The 19209-nt window shown below is 40.6% G+C and overlaps 1 long non-coding RNA gene across 1 annotated transcript; it reads left to right on the top strand.

Annotated features, from left to right (window-relative positions):
* Positions 1–1372: 1372 nt before the first annotated feature.
* Positions 1373–14568, top strand: LOC121577014. The gene is made up of 4 exons (XR_006002551.2): positions 1373–1479; positions 3223–3287; positions 3529–3817; positions 13085–14568. It is a non-coding gene; the product is annotated as an uncharacterized LOC121577014 (long non-coding RNA).
* Positions 14569–19209: the final 4641 nt, after the last annotated feature.

Below are 19209 nucleotides of genomic sequence, written 5' to 3'. Positions count from 1 at the left end.
TTGTCTATATTCACATTTGGTTAATTTGATTATAGACAAGGAACTGTTAAGTTTGGTTGTAGTTCAGTAAATTGTATATTAATGGATAGAAGGAATATAACAGTCCAAATGCAAACAAAATCAGTATGTCTTATGCAGCCTACACCCTTACAAAACTAATAAGTAATTTAGTAAATAAAATGTAAGCTATTAATTCACATCTCTTTTAGTCATATTGCCTATTTTCAGTGGAAGTTTAATCGTTTATTTATGTGTAAGCGTTGTCCATTAATATTAGCCTAATGAAATGTAACAAAGCACCTGTTGGTTAGGCCAGTGTCATGCCAATTAATCAACACTTGTAACACCACATTTACTGGATTACTTACTAAGAATACAATTGTCATTTTGAAGATATAACGCAATAAAAGGCTACTTTACTAGACTATAATTTGATACTAGACACTTCAGGAAATGTTTTTTCTGTTTCTGAGATAAATTAAAAGCTTTTAAATTGACAAGGAAACATCTCCAACATCTCCAAAATTATTTAGCGATATCTCCTAAATTAAGATTAACTACTTGATTAATTTAATTCTGGTGACAGATAACTTATATATAGGTCCAACATAAACCAGGTCCCATGCGCACATTATACAAACATAGTATTTATCGTAGAACAAATTATGAGCCTCTTTGTTCGTACTGAGTTTGTTTGGATTGGTAAAGTAGGCCTACAAATATACCTTTTTTTTCCTTCAATTAAAGGCAATGTACTTTTTAACTCACATCGAGTGTAACCCTAGAAGTTTTCCTCCCTACTTGTTGATGAACTTCCTAATAATGATTAGCAAACTAAATATAATCGAATGATAGGCCTATGCCTATTAATGATAAGGCCAATCATTATAGGCCTTTTTGTTGCCATAGCCTGAAAGATGGTGCTATATATTGTAATAACAGGCCTAACTGTATAAACGCCACTCACTTATAGTCAATGTTAATTCAGGTCTATCTTGTTCTTATTGGTCTTTTTAAAAGGAATTTGATGAATTGCTGTCAGTGTCCAGTACTCACGCCACATGGACATCTCTGAATAGAATAAAATGACATCTCTAGAATATAATATAATATTTCCCCCACTTATTTTCGGTCATCATTGGGAAAAGGACATTTAATATGGTCATAAACAAATTTAAATCATATCTATCATTCCTTCCTCTCTCAAGGTGTCGGATGAAGCATGTCATCACTACCGCTCACCAATCGGTCATGAGTCCGAGCCAGCAAGACAAAGTAGTCTACGAAAATGAATGTGAACCGGAGGTCGGTTTCTGTCTTTGGTTATCTAGCTGTATGAGTGTTAAATACCTGTCATAAAGCTAGATAACCGAAAGTAGAAATTACTTCCACATTCGCGCTCAGGTGGGAAATAAGGCCCAGGGTATGCCTACAACTAATTAGACCTTCTAACAAGTTTCGCCAAGTTCCACCTCAAAGGTAAGCAACACGTCATGTTGTTAATTGTAAAAATAATGAATGTCTTTGTTGTCACAATGCTTGCAATGTAATTTGTTAAACATGATATTGTTTTTAATATTTAGGGTTACAAATATAATCAAATAAAATCAACAATTTATTTGAAATGTCTGCTTTTTTAATTTTAGCAAACAAAATATGAACAGATGTAAGCCTACTTTTCTCCGAACAATGACATCGTGAACATTCCTTAATGTATGCCCGCCTCGACTGGCTTGAGGACATTTGTTCGTTTTTGTTCGTTTTTCTGGCCTTTTTTGGGTGTTTCCTTTGTGGTAAGGGTGTGCGCTGCTCATACGACCATGTTTGTGGCCTAATAAGGACTACAGGCCTCTCTTTACATTTAAAACATTTCGAATAGGGTAATCTAAATAAATACCACGTCTTTGCATTTTTGATATCATGGCTAAGGCTGCCATAAAAGCTATTAAAACAAGCACATGACTCGATTACATTTGTGAATATAGGCCTATGCCTACTAGGGCCCGATGTTGACAGATTTTTTTTTTCATTTTCAATTACTATTTGGTTGGTGGCATTAGTCGCAGTCACTGACGAGGTATGAATCTGTTTCGTGTTGGATTAGTTTGTCTTTTGGGGGGATTATCCACCGAGCCTGCCTACGCGGGAGCTATGCATTCAGGCCCGTTCTAGAACATGGTGCTGAATGCTAAACAGTTCGCGCCCACAGGGAGAGAAGGGCGCGTGCTCTCTGGCCGCGTCTCAAGTTAAATCACCACGTTAAACCACCACCCTGCCAGCACTTTGTCATGGCCACCACTGTTCACACAAATAGGCCTTCTAACTTAAATTAATATCTCTTACATTTTGGCAAAATATTACAGTAGGCCTTTTCCTTATTCATGCCATTAGGAAAAAGAAAAATTAAAGGATGTTTGAAAGAATGGTCAAATAAGAGTGTAGGCTAAACTAGCCTAATAAAGGACTGTGTTTCAGCAGTGTAGGCTATTTGAATAAGCAATACATTAGAAATGCAACTACATTTGAATGGTGTAGGTAGGCCTACTCTAAGAATAAACCCATGGGTAAGAAAAACACTTGCAGACTGCAGTTAAAATGGAAGTGTCTGAGACCTTGGGAGTAATTCTACCAATACATTGTGTCCTCTCAATAACAAGGGCAGGGACATCCAGGATACCGGGCCTGAACTTCTTAACTTGCTACTTCACCTAATTTGTGTGCTTTGGGCAGAGAATTAAGCAACTGAGATTTTAAAGCCTAGAGAGCACTAAAGTGAGATGAGTTTTCATTCATCCCCTTAACTATATGCTGCAGCCGGGCTCACTGCCAGGCCTGGCTAATTGCTTTGATTCAGATAGGGAGATTGGATATATGTAAAAGTCCTAGTTCTTTTCCCTTGCATGCCTAAACCAAGCTTTCACTCAGTGTGGTCTTCACGGTATAGTCGGGACATTCTGTATGCCATCACAAAATCTTGCAATAATATAGATTTCCTTTGATTTCGTTAATTGTGGTGTTGTTAGCCTGGGTGGATGATGTAATAAGGATGACTTGGGGAGAAGTTTCTGGGAGAGGCATGCGTGTGTGTATGCATGTGCTAACCGTACTAGCTTGAAATCCCTTTGCATTAGTAATCATGCACTGGTAATGGGTTAAGATATTGACCAACAGCATGCTGGGTTCTGCACATGTCAGTCACACATTGCTACTGTACATCTCCAGATGTATTCATCTAATGCAAGAGTCAGACAACTCCTCAAGCAGCCGACAAACAAAAGTACCTCTGTGTAAGTACAATGTGTATAGATGTACTGTATGTCATAAAATAATTAAATCATTGTAGAATTGGTTTCTGTAGTGTCATTTTTAAATGCACTGTATGTTAACATTCTAATGAACTAGAGGAATTGTGCATCCACATTTGTCTCTTAAAAATAATCTGTAGAGGTAGTTGCCATGGTTTCGAATTGGCAATAATCACCAAATATCATGGCGTATGTTTTTCTCGTCCACCTGCTTTCTTCACAGGTGACTTGTTCACAACATGGTGTGATTAAGGAGCACAAAAGGGAGACAGAATCACCGCAAAAAAAGAGAATGAGGAGGATGAAATGGTCTGGAAATTGCCACCCCTACCCCAACACCCCACCACCTTTACCCACCGGCCTCTAATGCCATCTGTACTGCCAACGGGGAGACAAGAGAGGGGACAAAGACCCCGCCGGATCCCCAGAGAATGGGTGCTGAAAGAGGAGAGACAGGAGCCATCTTGGGAGATGTTGCCGCGGTACCTAAGATGGCTGGGCTGGCACACGAGGTGAGTTGCATCATGGTCCTCTGTTGGGTACCAGAGGTCAGGTTGGGGATTGGGGTGAAAAATTGTTAGGTTGGTGGTGAAGGGAGGGGGGGGTATTCCCTATTTCCTCCCACATCACACATGGTTTTCTTCCCTCGCCTATCTGATACTATTAATTAAAAGAGAAGGAGTTGGGCCGAGGAGAAGGAGGCAGGGGGCTGGGTGGCAAACAAAATGAATGAGCTGGCACCGATTGGAGGATTGCAGGAAGCCTACAATTTTCTCTTGTCATGGTGGCTTTTTACTCTTTACAGTAGAGGAACACATGCTGAAGGCCTATTCCTCCCGTTCAATTAGGATATGCTATTCTGAGAAGCCCTTGATTATGGTATGTAATATTTTAAAGGGGCAGTGCAGTCAAAAACGTGATTTTCCTTTTTTTTTTTAAAGAAGATATTTCCAAACTATGACGTCGAAATAACACTCTGAAATTGTGAAAATTATGATAATGCCCTTTTAATGTAAGAGCTTTAAAAAATAAAATAAAAACTCCTGGAATTTCAGCCTGTTCAGGTGGGATTGAGTTTTTGGCCCACAGCATGACATCACAATCTGATCAGATTATTCTGACCAATAACCAGTCATCTTTTATTTGCATATGGATCCTCCTACTTTGAAGGGGTAAGTGGGGTAAACCAACCCCCCAATTTCTGCACAGGCAGAAATTGTCGGGCATGCAAAATACACACACAAACACGCACAAGCACACATACACACACAAGCACACACCGAAATCAGACTTGAGTCTGGTATAAATGCCGCCCTGTGCCCCTGGCGGTTTCTGCCTCAACCTGAAACAGGGAGAGAGAGAAAGAGAGAGAGAGAGAGAGAGAGAGAGAAAGCGAGAGAGCGAAAAGCAGAGAGGCCGAAAGAGAGATTCTGCGTTAAGGGCCAATGTGTGCAGCTGCAGCCTGCGTTCGCGTGTTAATGAACAGAGGCCTGCGTTTTCACATTATCATTCAGCCCCACTCTCTCTCCCCCTCAATGGCTGTTCACCCCCTCAAAAAAGCCCCTGCTTTCCCACCATTGTGAGGGTTGGTGGTGCGGCAGGTCCTGGGTCTGGAGGGCCTGGGGCCGGGGGTCAGGGTGGGAAAGGCCCACCAGACTAGACTATGAACAGATGCCACAGACATTAGAATCTGGAGGGTCTTGTGAGCGACTGGGTTTAATGTGTGTGTGGTGTGTGTTTAATATGTGCATTTGATATGTTGGTTGGATGGGTGAGGGGTGGTGGGTGGGGGTAGGTTCACACACTAGAGTGCCACCTGACTGGGTTCATTAGTCTATTCAGTCTGCTCTGCATGGCTGAGAGGGGTATAGATGCTGTGGACTGGGAAATTCTTTGAGAAACGTATAGGAGATTTTACTGCCATTATACAGATGTACGCTAACAATGTACACAATAAACACAAGCTGGCAAAGGTATATGATAGAAATATAAGTTGTATTACAGGTGAAATGTTACTCATCACTATTATTATTTTACGTTCTGGATTGTGTTGTTGTTGCTTTAGTGGTAAAATAGATTTAAGTCGGAGTTTGTCGGAGACAAAAAAGGCAGGAAGTGTTTCAGTGTTATCAGTGGGTCTGACATGTTTCCTCTCTGCCAAGCTCTCCTCCTCTACCTCATTTTTCTCTGTTTATCTCTGGGGTGCATGGAGCAGGTTTTACAGAGGAACCAGGTATAGATAGATAAAAGACACTGAGACCACTAGATTTATCAGAGGGAATCTGATTGGTATAGTAGTTCATTTGGTTGAAGTACAGTGAGGGAAAAAAGTATTTGATCCCCTGCTGATTTTGTACGTTTGCCCACTGACAAAGACATGATCAGTCTATAATTTTAATGGTAGGTTTATTTGAACAGTGAGAGACAGAATAACAACAAAATAATCCAGGAAAATGCATGTAAAAAATGTAATAAATTGATTTGCATTTTAATGAGGGAAATAAGTATTTGACCCCTCTGCAAAACATGACTTAGTACTTGGTGGCAAAACCCTTGTTGGCAATCACAGAGGTCAGACGTTTCTTGTAGTTGGCCACCAGGTTTGCACACATCTCAGGAGGGATTTTGTCCCACTCCTCTTTGCAGATCTTCTCCAAGTCATTAAGGTTTCAAGGCTGACGTTTGGCAACTCGAACCTTCAGCTCCCTCCATAGATTTTCTATGGGATTAAGGTCTGGAGACTGGCTAGGCCACTCCAGGACCTTAATGTGCTTCTTCTTGAGCCACTCCTTTGTTGCCTTGGCCGTGTGTTTTGGGTCATTGTCATGCTGGAATACCCATCCACGACCCATTTTCAATGCCCTGGCTGAGGGAAGGAGGTTCTCACCCAAGATTTGATGGTACATGGCCCCGTCCATCGTCCCTTTGATGCGGTGAAGTTGTCCTGTCCCCTTAGCAGAAAAACACCCCCAAAGCATAATGTTTCCACCTCCATGTTTGACGGTGGGGATGGTGTTCTTGGGGTCATAGGCAGCATTCCTCCTCCAAACACGGCGAGTTGAGTTGATGCCAAAGAGCTCAATTCTGGTCTCATCTGACCACAACACTTTCACCCAGTTCTCCTCTGAATCATTCAGATGTTCATTGGCAAACTTCAGACGGGCCTGTATATGTGCTTTCTTGAGCAGGGGGACCTTGCGAGCGCTGCAGGATTTCAGTCCTTCACGGCATAGTGTGTTACCAATTGTTTTCTTGGTGACTATGGTCCCAGCTGCCTTGAGATCATTGACAAGATCCTCCCGTGTAGTTCTGTGCTGATTCCTCACCGTTCTCATGATCATTGCAACTCCACGAGGTGAGATCTTGCATGGAGCCCCAGGCCGAGGGAGATTGACAGTTATTTTGTGTTTCTTCCATTTGCGAATAATCGCACTCAACTGTTGTCACCTTCTCACCAAGCTGCTTGGCGATGGTCTTGTAGCCCATTCCAGCCTTGTGTAGGTCTACAATCTTGTCCCTGACATCCTTGGAGAGCTCTTTGGTCTTGGCCATGGTGGAGAGTTTGGAATCTGATTGATTGATTGCTTCTGTGGACAGGTGTCTTTTATACAGGTAACAAACTGAGATTAGGAGCACTCCCTTTAAGAGTGTGCTCCTAATCTCAGCTCGTTACCTGTATAAAAGACACCTGGGAGCCAGAAATCTTTCTGATTGAGAGGGGGTCAAATACTTATTTCCCTCATTAAAATGCAAATCAATTTATAACATTTTTGACATGCGTTTTTCTGGATTATTTTGTTGTTATTCTGTCTCTCACTGTTCAAATAAACCTACCATTAAAATTATAGACTGATCATTTCTTTGTCAGTGGGCACACGTACAAAATCAGCAGGGGATCAAATACTTTTTTCCCTCACTGTAGATGAAAAGTGATGTATTGAATTGACTGAGCACTTTCAGCAAACCTGCAAGGTGTGATGAAACAGCTGACTCATCATCCATCTTCCTCATCATGCAGGTTTAGTGATTGTGTCATTTATATTTACAAGACTGGTTTCCCAGAACAGCATTAAGACTAGTCCTTGTCTAAATGGCACAAGTAGAGATCCTACATTACGTATACTTTTCAGTCCAGGAACAGACTTCATCTGGGTCCAGGAAACCGGTCCATAATCTCTTTTCTATAATAGTGGTACTACTGTGTTATAGCAAACAAAGAGAGAAAGAAAACATATCTGACAGACAATCTGCTTTTGAACAGAGTAAAAACAGCTATAGAACGCCATTTGAAAAGATGACAGTTGCTCATCGAAAAGAGGTAAAAGACAGATTTGTGGAAAGGAGAGGAAAGGGAGGGGCAGAGAGAGGCGGAAAGATGCTAAGGGGGAGGAGGAGAGAGACACATGACAGTGTGTAGAGGGTGAGTGGCCATGTTTATTTCCCTCAGAAACTACTGTAAGCAGAGGAACAGCGAGGCGCAAGCTCAATCAAAGGACCTACAGTGCATTCGGAAAGTATTCAGACCCCTTGACTTTTTCCACATTTTGTTACGTTACAGCCTTATTCTAAAATGGATTAAAAATATATATATCTCATCAATCTACACATAATACCCCATAATGACAAAGCAAAAAGGTTTTTCGACATTTTTGCAAATGTATTAGAAATAAAAACGGAAAAATAGACATTTACATAAGTATTCAGACCCTTTGCTATGGGACTCGAAATTGAGCTCAGGTGCATCCTGTTTCCATTGATCATCCATGAGATGTTTCTACAACTTGATTGGAATCCACCTGTGGTAAATTCAATTGATTGGACATGATTTGGAAAGGCACACACCCGTCTATATAAAGGTCCCACAGTTGATAGTGCATGTCAGAGCAAAAACCAAGCCATGAGGTCGAAGGAATTGTCTGTAGAGCTCAGAGACAGGATTGTGTCGAGGCACAGATCTGGGGAAGGGTACCAAAAAATGTCTGCAGCATTGAAGGTCCCCAAGAATTCAGTGGCCTCCATCATTCTTAAATGGAAGAAGTTTGGAACCACCAAGACTCTTCCTAGAGCTGGCCGCCCGGCCAAACTGAGCAATCGGGGGAGAAGGGCCTTGGTCAGGGAGGTGACCAAGAACCCGATGGTCACTCTGACAGAGCTCCAGAGTTCCTCTGTGGAGATGGGAGAACCTTCCAGAAGGACAACCATCTCTGCAGCACTCCACCAATCAGGCCTTTATGGTAGAGTGGCCAGACGGAAGCCACTCCTCAGTAAAAGGCACATGACAGCCCGCTTGGAGTTTGCCAAAAGGCACCTAAAGGACTCTTAGACCATGAGAAACAAGATTCTCTTGTCTGATGAAATCAAGATTGAACTCTTTGGCCTGAATGCCAAGCGTCACGTCTGGAGGAAACCTGGCACCATCCCTATGGTGAAGCATGGTGGTGGCAGCATAATAATAATAATATGCCATTTAGCAGATGCTTTTATCCAAAGCGACTTACAGTCATGCGTGCATACAATTATTTTTATTTTTTTGTGTATGGGTGGTCCCGGGGATCGAACCCACTACCTTGGCGTTACAAGCGCCGTGCTCTACCAGCTGAGCTACAGAGGACCACTAGCATGAGCCCGGACTTGAAACCGATCGAACATCTCTGGAGAGACCTGAAAATAGCTGTGCAGCGAAACTCCCCATCCAACCTGAAAGAGCTTGAGAGTATCTGCAGAGAAGAATGGGGGAAACTCCCCAAATACAGGTATGCCAAGCTTGTAGTGTCATACCCAAGAAGACTCGAGGCTGTAATCACTGCCAAAGGTGCTTCAACAAAATACTGAGTAAAGGGTCTGAATACTTATATAAAGGTGATATTTCAGGGTTTTAAAAAAATACATCTGCAAACATTTCTAAAAACCTGTTTTTGCTTTGTCATTATGGGGTATTGTGTGGAGATTGATGAGATAAAAAACAATCAATTGGAACCATTTTAGAATAAGGCTGTAACGTAACAAAATGTGGAAAAAGTCAAGGGGTCTGAATACTTTCCGAATGCACTGTATATGTGTTTAATTGCATGTCAGTAATGGATAATTAGGGGGAGACATTGAGTGTGTGTGTGTGTGTGTGTGGGGGGGTTCAGCTCTATGTGACAGATGCTACAGTCGTCGGCACAGTGGCCAAAGAGAGTCAGCGACCGAGACAGATTTGTCAGGCAATCTAAATGTATTCATGCTCACCATACTAGCATTTAAAGGAGACAGGTTTTTCTTTCAAATACTGGAAGCGTGCATGCATTCAATAGGTATTTAGACCCCCCACCCAGCCCCAGTACTGTCCATGCACATCTGTTCAGTGTTCACAGACAAACACTGTTCCCCTGTGTGTTTTCGTTAATGATACACTAAGCCATATTTGCATTTAATTAAGGAAAGAACACAGTTAGTTCAAATGAAATACATTCTGTTCTATAGTCCCAGATCATATGAATATGGTATGGAAGTAAAACATAAACTTCTAACTGAACAGAAAACAGAAAATCAACTATAACATAAAATACCAAAGTGATCCAAAACATGTCAAATGTTGCATAGTTTGATGGTTGACCTATGAGCTGAAGAGATTTAATTATAACGCATCAGTATTGAGGTGCTTAAGGAGGAAGACTTTAATCTTAAACTCCAGCTTTCAATCAAGATGGTGGCCATGTCCAATCAGTGATTAGTCAGAGAGGTCAGTGGCACTAAGACATGGTGTCAGGACAAATTGGGATCCTAGTGTTCCCAAGATTCCCCCTCCCGTGTATGGATACATCAGCCAAAGGTTTTCCCTTAATCTCTGAACAAACATAATTATCCATATAGGGATGGACTGTATACGTTTTGGTGACCGCCACAGGCGACTGTGTGTGTGTCCTGAAAAATAAAGGAAGAAATTAGAGATGTATATTATACCCTAGCATTAATTGAATCATAGTACTTTTGTTTGAGCTTTTTGGATAGTATATTATTATTTATAAAAAGTATTCTTTAATGCTTGGAGGTATTTCAGTGAGTGAGAGTCATACCATAAACTGATCTTGTGTGTTCCCACAGTTCCCATTCTGTACATGTGAGTAATGTAGCCCACAAACAGTTAATGAAATAAGTACATCTCCCCAGTTACCTCTCTGGATTCACCTCTCACTGTGTGGATTGTATTCATGTTTTAATGGCTCCACTGTGATATATATTAAGCTTGGCTCACGTGCCGTCCCTGTGTGTGTGTGTGTGTGTGTGTGGGGGGGGGTCAATGTCTGAAGGGGGAGTGAAAGTCCAATGTGGCTCAGGCTGGCCTCATCAGGGCTCCCTAATACAACTCTGGCCGGGAGTAATCTAGCACAAAGCCTTGTCTTTAAGTATCTTATAGAGGAAGACACAGGAGAAGTTTCTACATCCAGGGCTTTTCAGATTATGTCTGTCTGCCCCCAGAGTCCCGGAGCAGGGATCTTCTGTGCTCTAATGAAAGTAGAGGAGAATTAGGTGACTGAGCTTTTAATACAGTACTCATATTATAATCACACTAGGGGAAGATGGAGGAGGGAGGGGGTGGGGAGTCTTGAGAGTGACCTGTTTCTTTCTTTGCATTTTCTTAATCTGATTGAATATGTACAGCTACTATATAGTACTATCTACAGTTCTGTAATGATTGTGTCGATCCTTCTCTGAAATACTGCAGATTTGCAACTGAGAGAAGCGAGGAACACTTAGAAAGAGGAGTCTCAGTTTCAGTGTTACTGATTCTATATTATTAGATCTGATTTGGATCATTGTTTGACCGAACGAATATCCACATCTGATCACATGTGATATAATGTGCATGCTTTTTTGTTTCTACGTATTTTCGTAGTATAGGTCAAGTTCGTCAAGCTCAAGTTCATGGCTGCCAAGCTGTCTGGTCTTTGGCCAGTGGGAGAGGTGTTCTTGGAGGTGGTGGTGTTGGTGGGGGTGGTGGTGGTGGGGGGGTTTGCCCTTTGACCCCTGTGGAGGTTGCTAGGGAAGGGAAGCCGGCTGGCTCAGCAATGCACCAGTGAAAAGGCCAAGCTGTCAGAGCTGTCTAAATGGGTGAGAGTGGGCTGCACATCAGCCCCCCACCACACACATACGCAAACGCACACAGAAGGCACAGGCCCAGAGCTTTAGAATGTCAGCTCTGAGGGAAGGACTGCTTTATGTTCATCAGAGACCTCCTTACCATAACTCCAGTCTACCCAACCCCCACCTGCACCCCAACTTCAGACACACAGTCTAGTCCACCATAAGCACACAGTCTACCCCCAAACCCCAAATACTCAGTCTATGCTCCATAGCTCCAGTCTGGCCCCTCCCTCAGTCTACCCCTCTGTAGATCTGTGTAGGGTAACCCCCCCACCCTTGATCCCTGTCTAGACTCAACACCCTCACCCTATAGAAGAGAATCCATACATCCTCCGCCCTATATTCAAACTTTTCCCTCTGCCTCTCACTGCATGCTTTGGCTACGTGTATTTGAGGTAGTATGCTTCTGTTGTGTTGTGTTATATTGTTCTGTTGACTTGAGGAGTATTTGGATGGCATAAATCTCTAGTGTTACAGAACCACCTTATGGATGTGGTAAGACCAGCCAGAGAGGATTTTCACTTTTCAGTGTAAAATAACTGGTATGTCAGTCTGTGTGTTTTAGTGTTTGTGTTTGTGAGTCTGTGTGTGTTTCTGTAAGTGCATGTACAGGCTTTTTGCGCATCTATTTCTACACCTCTCTGTTCGAATGCAAGTGTTGTCCCCTTCCTGGTCGTACCCGTTCAGGGGAGGGGTCTGGTGAATAAAAGGGCCTATATTTGCATAAGCTGCATGCTGTCTGAGGAGAGGGAGCAGTCAAAAAAGATATCAGAGGTGGACAAAGAGAGAGAGGACAAACCCTGCATTGTGGGGCTGGCGACAGAAAGGGACTGTTTGAATGCGGGAGTGGATGGAAATTGACAGAGAAAGAGTTTGGGCTGGCTCCCTGAAGTGATTAAAGCCTATAGAGCGCTCCATGCATACAGAGTTAAAATGGAGGAGAGGAACAACATGCAATGCAGTGCATGCAGGGCCTATTTGCAGAAAAGGGAAAAATACTGTTTGCGTTTCAGTGCATTTCAGTTTGCATTTCAGATTTGAATAAATGTCTGAAAGTGTCTAAAATGAATAAAATATAAAGATAAATTATGTTTAGGTAGCGTAAATAATGATAGTGGACTGTAGAGGTTGCTATCATGTTGACCAACGATCTGGCATTGTTATGGATTGTGTAAGTGTTTCGGGTAGGCAGTGAAATGCATTTAAAGTACAACCCTGTAGTACTTCGCAGCTGAGCCGTTGTTGCGCCTAGATGTTTACACTTCGCAATATCAGCACTTACAGTTGATCGGTGCAGCTCTAGCAGGGCAGAAATTTGACGAACTGACTTGTTGGAAAGGGAGCATCCTATGACGGTGCCACGTTGAAAGTCACTGAGCTCTTCAGTAAGGCCATTCTACTACCAATGTTTGTTTATGGAGATTGCATGGCTGTGGCTCGATTTTATACACCTGTCAGCAACGGGTGTGGCTGAAATAGACAAGTCCTCTATTTTGAAGGGGTGTCCACATACTTTTGTATATATAGTGTGTGTGTGCGTGCGTGCGTGCGTGTGTCTGCGCGTGTGGTTGTCTATATATTGCAGGTTTTGTAGATCTAGTCCTCATTCTAATGCTTATGATTCTTAACCTTTATTTCTGTCATATTCTCAGGTCTGGATGTAGAGTCGTCAGGATTCTGCATACCCTATTTGGGATCCTGGTATGGGACCAAACCACCAAACAACCATTAGACAGTTGAAACCATCTCTGTCTGTCGTAGACAGTTTATACATCTGGCATGAGGAGCTACAGTGGGCTACACTTCCCACAGAACCAGAGGACCACGGAAAGCAAGAGTGAAGACGATGGAAGATTATGCAAGAGGATGCTTAAAATATACTTTGGCCAAAACATAATACTCATCTCAGCACCCAGAACCAAATCACAAGAGACTAGAAAATACTGGAGAAATCTCATATTTGTTCAAGGAATACATTCACACTTGGACTTTCACTCTACATTGAATTTGTTGTTCTTTCACTGATTCAACGTAATAATAATAATAATGAAAAACATTATAAACCCACTTATGCGCTCAAGTCACAAGTGACATTCATACTGTGTGTGTGTGTGTGTGTGTGTGTGTGTGTGTGTGTGTGTGTGTGTGTGTGTGTGTGTGTGTGTGTGTGTGTGTGTGTGTGTGTGTGTGTGTGTGTGTGTGTGTGTGTGGATGGCACTGCTCTTTGCAAACCTTGAAGAAAGTGGTTCCACATTATTTTCAATTAAATTATGCAAGTTGCATTGTACAATGATAATTTGTGTCTTGCTTCATGTTCATCAATCTTTTAAGTGATGGCAAATGTGGGGAACCAAAATAACAGATTGGGTGGGGAGTAGGACTAAGGACACCTGCCTCAAACTGGAATGAGAAAAGTAGCACAGGGGTGGTGATTAAAACAATTGTGATATAGGCTACCATGCTTGTATCAGTTCCTTGGACAGCACCATGGGTTGGGCTACAGCTCCCACTTTTGCATATAACAAACTCATTTATGCAGGTGGGAGTGAGAAACAATGGTGGCCTCAGGCGCATTATAAAATGTATGTGAATTAGTAAATATACATGAATTAGTATATATAATATAATTGAATATTCTAATATTTAACACAGTCATTTCTGAAGTAGGTTAAATCTGAAGTTAGACTCTTGTTTTGATGGAGTTGTTTACCCTGCTAGATGCTGCTCCTAATTCCAGACTTGACAGACTTGATTAGTGACTCCAATTTCTGACTCCAAATCAGGTTTAGGATTATACAGTGTAGGTCTGATTTGATGGACCGAAACAAGACTCCAATATCTGAACCTTGACCTCAATCAGTGTCCGGCTGGATGACCAAAGTCAACAACAGATGGACAGAAGTAAGATAAAGAGGGGATTATTTCAGAGTGTTTGTGTTGTTATAATCAAAACATGTTTGATGTGACAGTCAAAAAGAGGTAAATATAACTCAATTAATGCTTATCATTGGTATTGTTGCTAACACTTACAAAGTTGTCAAGGAAATTGTTTAATTAATGTTGAAAAACAGTCCTAATAGTGCTGTTTTGGTGGAGTGAAAAGACTGACATCCAATTAAGTTTAATATAATTACATAACAGTAATAAACTGTTATAAACTTTTATTATTATTAATATTATTTAGATTTTGTATTAACACATTTTTTGGTAATTATTGATAAATCATATGGTATTTTCTTGCAACCACAAAGACAGAATGTACACAACTGTGCAAGTAATCTTACAAATTGTGCATTGGCTGTGATATTTCACATGCATTTTACATAAAAATATTTCCTGAAATATAAGGCAGCAAGCTCTCTTCATCATGAATATTATGATTTATATTGTAGATCACAAGTGGACGACAGTTGTCACGTTTGACTGGACAACAAAGGAAAACACTGTAGTAAAATGCTGTATAAACTATTATAATGTATTATTTATTTTTATTGATTTATTGTCATGTAGGCCTACTCTCCATCACCTTTGTTAGCATTGAGTCAGTTAAATTAGCAGCTTGAGGTGATGAAAGCATCCTCTTTGATGAGACCAAAGTGGGTCCGAGGCACATGGACCTGTTGGTAATGACCTTGTGGTGGCTGGAGGATAGGGTCAGGAGATCATGCTCTGGACAGTTGCCCAAAGGACAATAAACAGGGCCAGTGCATACCAAGGTCAGGGGTCACAGCCAGAGGTCAAGTGCCAGTAATTAAGTGGCTATTTCCGGCTATTCCCCAGTGACAGCTTGGCTGAGATGGACAGGCAGAGGCTTGGGGAGGTCCTTGATGACCAGGCTTTAACAAACACTAAATGGTGATTAACTAACTAAACTAACTAGTGATTACAGCCTATTCACCACAATCAGGAGACTAGTGGAGGGACCAATAAAGGGTTGTTTTACAGGGTGTGTTTACTGGGATATTTACCACACAGTATTTCAGGCAGATTTCAGGCAAAATATGTAGTAATCTGTAGTAATACTGTAGTAACTACAAAAAAAAATCTGATTGCTTATTGGTGATTGCACAATGGCATAATTGTATTGTGTTCATTTACAATCTTTTTGAAGACCAACACAAATGCAGTGTCAGAATATACTGTAACACATGTGCAAAATCATGTTCTTTTGTGAAAAGGAAATAGTTTTCTATTTTTTATATGGCAAGTAGTAAACTAAAAAAAGGAAACAAGACCAGAAGAGTCAGCCAGTAGGCTATTGCAGTTGTAGGCTAGTTTGAGGAGTCAAAGACAAAGAGGGAAACTCACAAAAAAGTTGCTAAACCTTCCAATTCAGCAGTAAGTGGGGGCTGGAGTAAGTTTCGCAGTGAGAGGATAGGAATAGGAATTGTTGATGTCTTTCTAGCCAGTGAGCATTAAGGCTGTGTATATGAACTGTTAGCATGAGAATAGGGATGGGTCCTGTGAACTTCTCTGACCCATTGACCTCTCTCCTGGGATGTGAATAGTATCACTCAAGAGCTGCTCGCTCTCTCAGTCAGACCTAAGCCATGCCTAAAATCCTAATCAGGCTGATTTAATGTATCCTACAACCCCCTTCTAGACATCCCCACTCCCCACTTCTTCAGACTGGGGGTACAGCAGTTTGTTTAAGGCATGCCCCACCCCCCAATCCGGGTACCCCTCATCCAATTTATGGGCCCCTGGACTTGGAAGTTGGAGGAGTCTGAGGAGCTGGTATAAGACAACAGGGGCCCTTTTCTCTTCCTAAAGAAGTTGGACCTCCACATAATCAATTTGTTCCCCAACCACTGAGCTGTTTGTAGCTAATCCAAATTATAATGGTAGAAGTATAAGGCTGGTGTCACTGGTCTGAGATGAGAATATTTGTATCAGAGAGAGAGCTTCAGTGAAGTGTTCTCAACAATGCATGAGTCACTGAGAGCAGGCTAGAAAGAGTGACACCTTCAGGCATGGAGAAGAAACATTTCAGTCTGTTTCATCCACAGTCTCTCATGAATGTCAAGAATATAGCTAAAATGGCCTACCTTTCATGGTAGAGAATGTGCATCTTGGCCTATTTAATTACATCGTTTGAGAAAAGAGACTTCATTGCATCTTCCTTGACAACTTGTGCCTCATACCTTTAATTAAGGTACATCTCATTGTTTGCAATTGGTTTGAATTAAATATTGACACAAAAATATGACTTAACCAGCAAAACCTTTATTGTTGCCTAGGCCTAGCAGGAGAAAGGGGAGATTAAAGGCAATACCATTGCGTGTGCCAGTTTGGCTAATTTAGCCTATGGATTAGAAGTGCTGAGAGGACAGCGCCACGTGCTTCCAATTAATCTCTATAGTTTGCAATCCAGAACCAGACACAAAAAGTGAATTGCCTATTTCATCTCAATTTATGCACATTTTATATTGTTCCAGTTGATGTATTTATATATATTCCATAATAGCCTAACTGTTTTATTTAGGGCCTATGAGTTTTCATCGGTGTATGAATGAGAGACTGTGACATAACAACCAATGAAATAATCGAATAATTTGCTTTAAATGAAAGGTGCAAGCAAAGTTAGTCACATAATCAATGAGTAAGGCTGTGTCAGACATTGATCTCAATCCATTAGATTGTGTAAATGCTCCTATGCCCGTGGTACTGATACATCAAGTAGTAGGCTAAAGCTTACTCTCTGAATAATTACGGACTGTCAGTAAAACAGTTAATGGTATACCTGGGTAGCCTGATGTTGGCCTACTGGTGTGGAGCCCTTAAGCGATGTCTGGCTCTCTTCCCAGAGCATAAGTGGGGCTCAAAACGAGGTGTGGAGATAATGTATAGACCTACAACATATATCATTGTCTTAATCAATCATATTATTTCATACCTTACCTTAGACCTATAAAAGTGGTGTATGAAATGTAGCCCTATAATATGAATAGCCCCTTGTCCTCAAACGTTTTGCCATATTTGGAATGTAAATGATGTATATTACATTCTCATATTTGTTACAAAAATACAGTATATTATTCCAATTGAATTTCATACTGTTAAACACGCTATTCCAAACAAGTTCAAAAACAGTGTAGCCCAAAACGATGTACAACACAATGGCAAACCAAATAAAAGTTTGTTCCCGTTTCATTTCTTGATTGAATCCTCACATAAGCAATTATAGGGCTAATTGTCATCAAACTTGTAATATATGTCAACGAAAAGTCTTGAAAATGATTTATCTGCAAGTGAAAGTGAATTTTATGCTGCTTAGTATCTTAATTCAATTGAGGAACTAAAACTATGAGTCCAGAGTGGGCTACAAATATTTAACGGTCATATAATTTATGTTAAATGTGCGATTATTTCTCAGACTTTTTTCTTCTGGCTACTAACCTTTTGATGAATGCAACATAGCCTTGGCCTACATAATGTGTGAAATGTAAACGCTATAAAACGAGAACGAGAGGGAAAGAGGAAAATAGAGAGATTCTGGTAACATTTTTGTTAAATTGCTTTGAGTATAGGCTACACCAGAATATGTGTTCATCAAACAAATTTAAATATTTTTTATATTTTTTATATTGTAAATTAGGATTTATAATCGTTCTTTTATTTTGATATTTATACTAGTTTGCAAAGCAATTTCTTATGACTCAAATCTGCCTTTAATATGTCTGGAAGTTTTATAAAGACACAAAAAATCTCGAACCTTGAACAACCCTTGGATTATTGAGAAATCTATAAGGATTTTATTGTCTTTATTAATTTAATCGTGTGATTTTAAAAATCTCATGGTCTTAAACTGACAGAGATAACAATGGAGAGAAGTGCTTGCTTTTTAACTGATCCCCCTTTTCCTGTCACTCCCTGACACCCACGTCTATGATGTATGCATGTTATACCGTATATCTGTATATTACATTTCACTATATTTCTCTTTAGGTATAGGCTATGTAATGAATCTGAACTATTCAGGAGTAATGTTCAGGAATAAAATATTATACTTACGTAACAGATCTTGTGAGAAAAAATGGAATAAAAACTATTCTTTCTAGTTTCATTTTAGAACCAGAGGAAAAGGCAGGCAACATAAAAATGGCCAAAGTGTGATCTGACTAAGAACTGCAGGCTGTTATAAGATCCTCAGAGAGTCCTCTCTCACAGCAGAATCTAGTGGAATCTACAAGACCAGAATCACATCAGCAGAGTCAGAGAGCCATGCAACACAACATCATATGTACATCAAAACATTTGATACAACACAACATAATACATAACCTTCAGAAACTATTCATTGACTTATTCCACATTTTGTTGTGTTACCGCCTGAATTCAAAATGGATTCAATTGATTTTTGTTCTCACCGATCTACACACAATACCCCATAATGACAAAGTGAAAACATGTTTATACATTTTAGAAAATGTATTGAAAATTAAATACAGGAATATCTCATTTACATACAGTACCAGTCAAAAGTTTGGACACACCTACTCATTCAAGGGTTTTTCTTTATTTGTACTATTTTCTACACTGTATAATAATAGTTAAGACATCAAAACTATGAAATAACACATATGGAATCATGTAGTAACCAAAAAAGTGTTAAACAAATCAAAATATATTTTATATTTGAGGTTCTTCAAATAGCCACCCTTTGCCTTGATGACAGCTTTGCACACTCTTGACATTCTCTAAACCAGCTTCATGAGGTAGTCACCTGGAATGCATTTCAATTAACAGGTGTGCCTTCTTAAAAGTTAATTTGTCG

This window comes from Coregonus clupeaformis, chromosome 11 (assembly GCF_020615455.1).
Source record: "Coregonus clupeaformis isolate EN_2021a chromosome 11, ASM2061545v1, whole genome shotgun sequence".
Taxonomy (NCBI): domain Eukaryota; kingdom Metazoa; phylum Chordata; class Actinopteri; order Salmoniformes; family Salmonidae; genus Coregonus; species Coregonus clupeaformis.
Note: the sequence above shows the minus strand (reverse complement) of the source record. Positions and strands in the feature narration are given on the sequence as shown.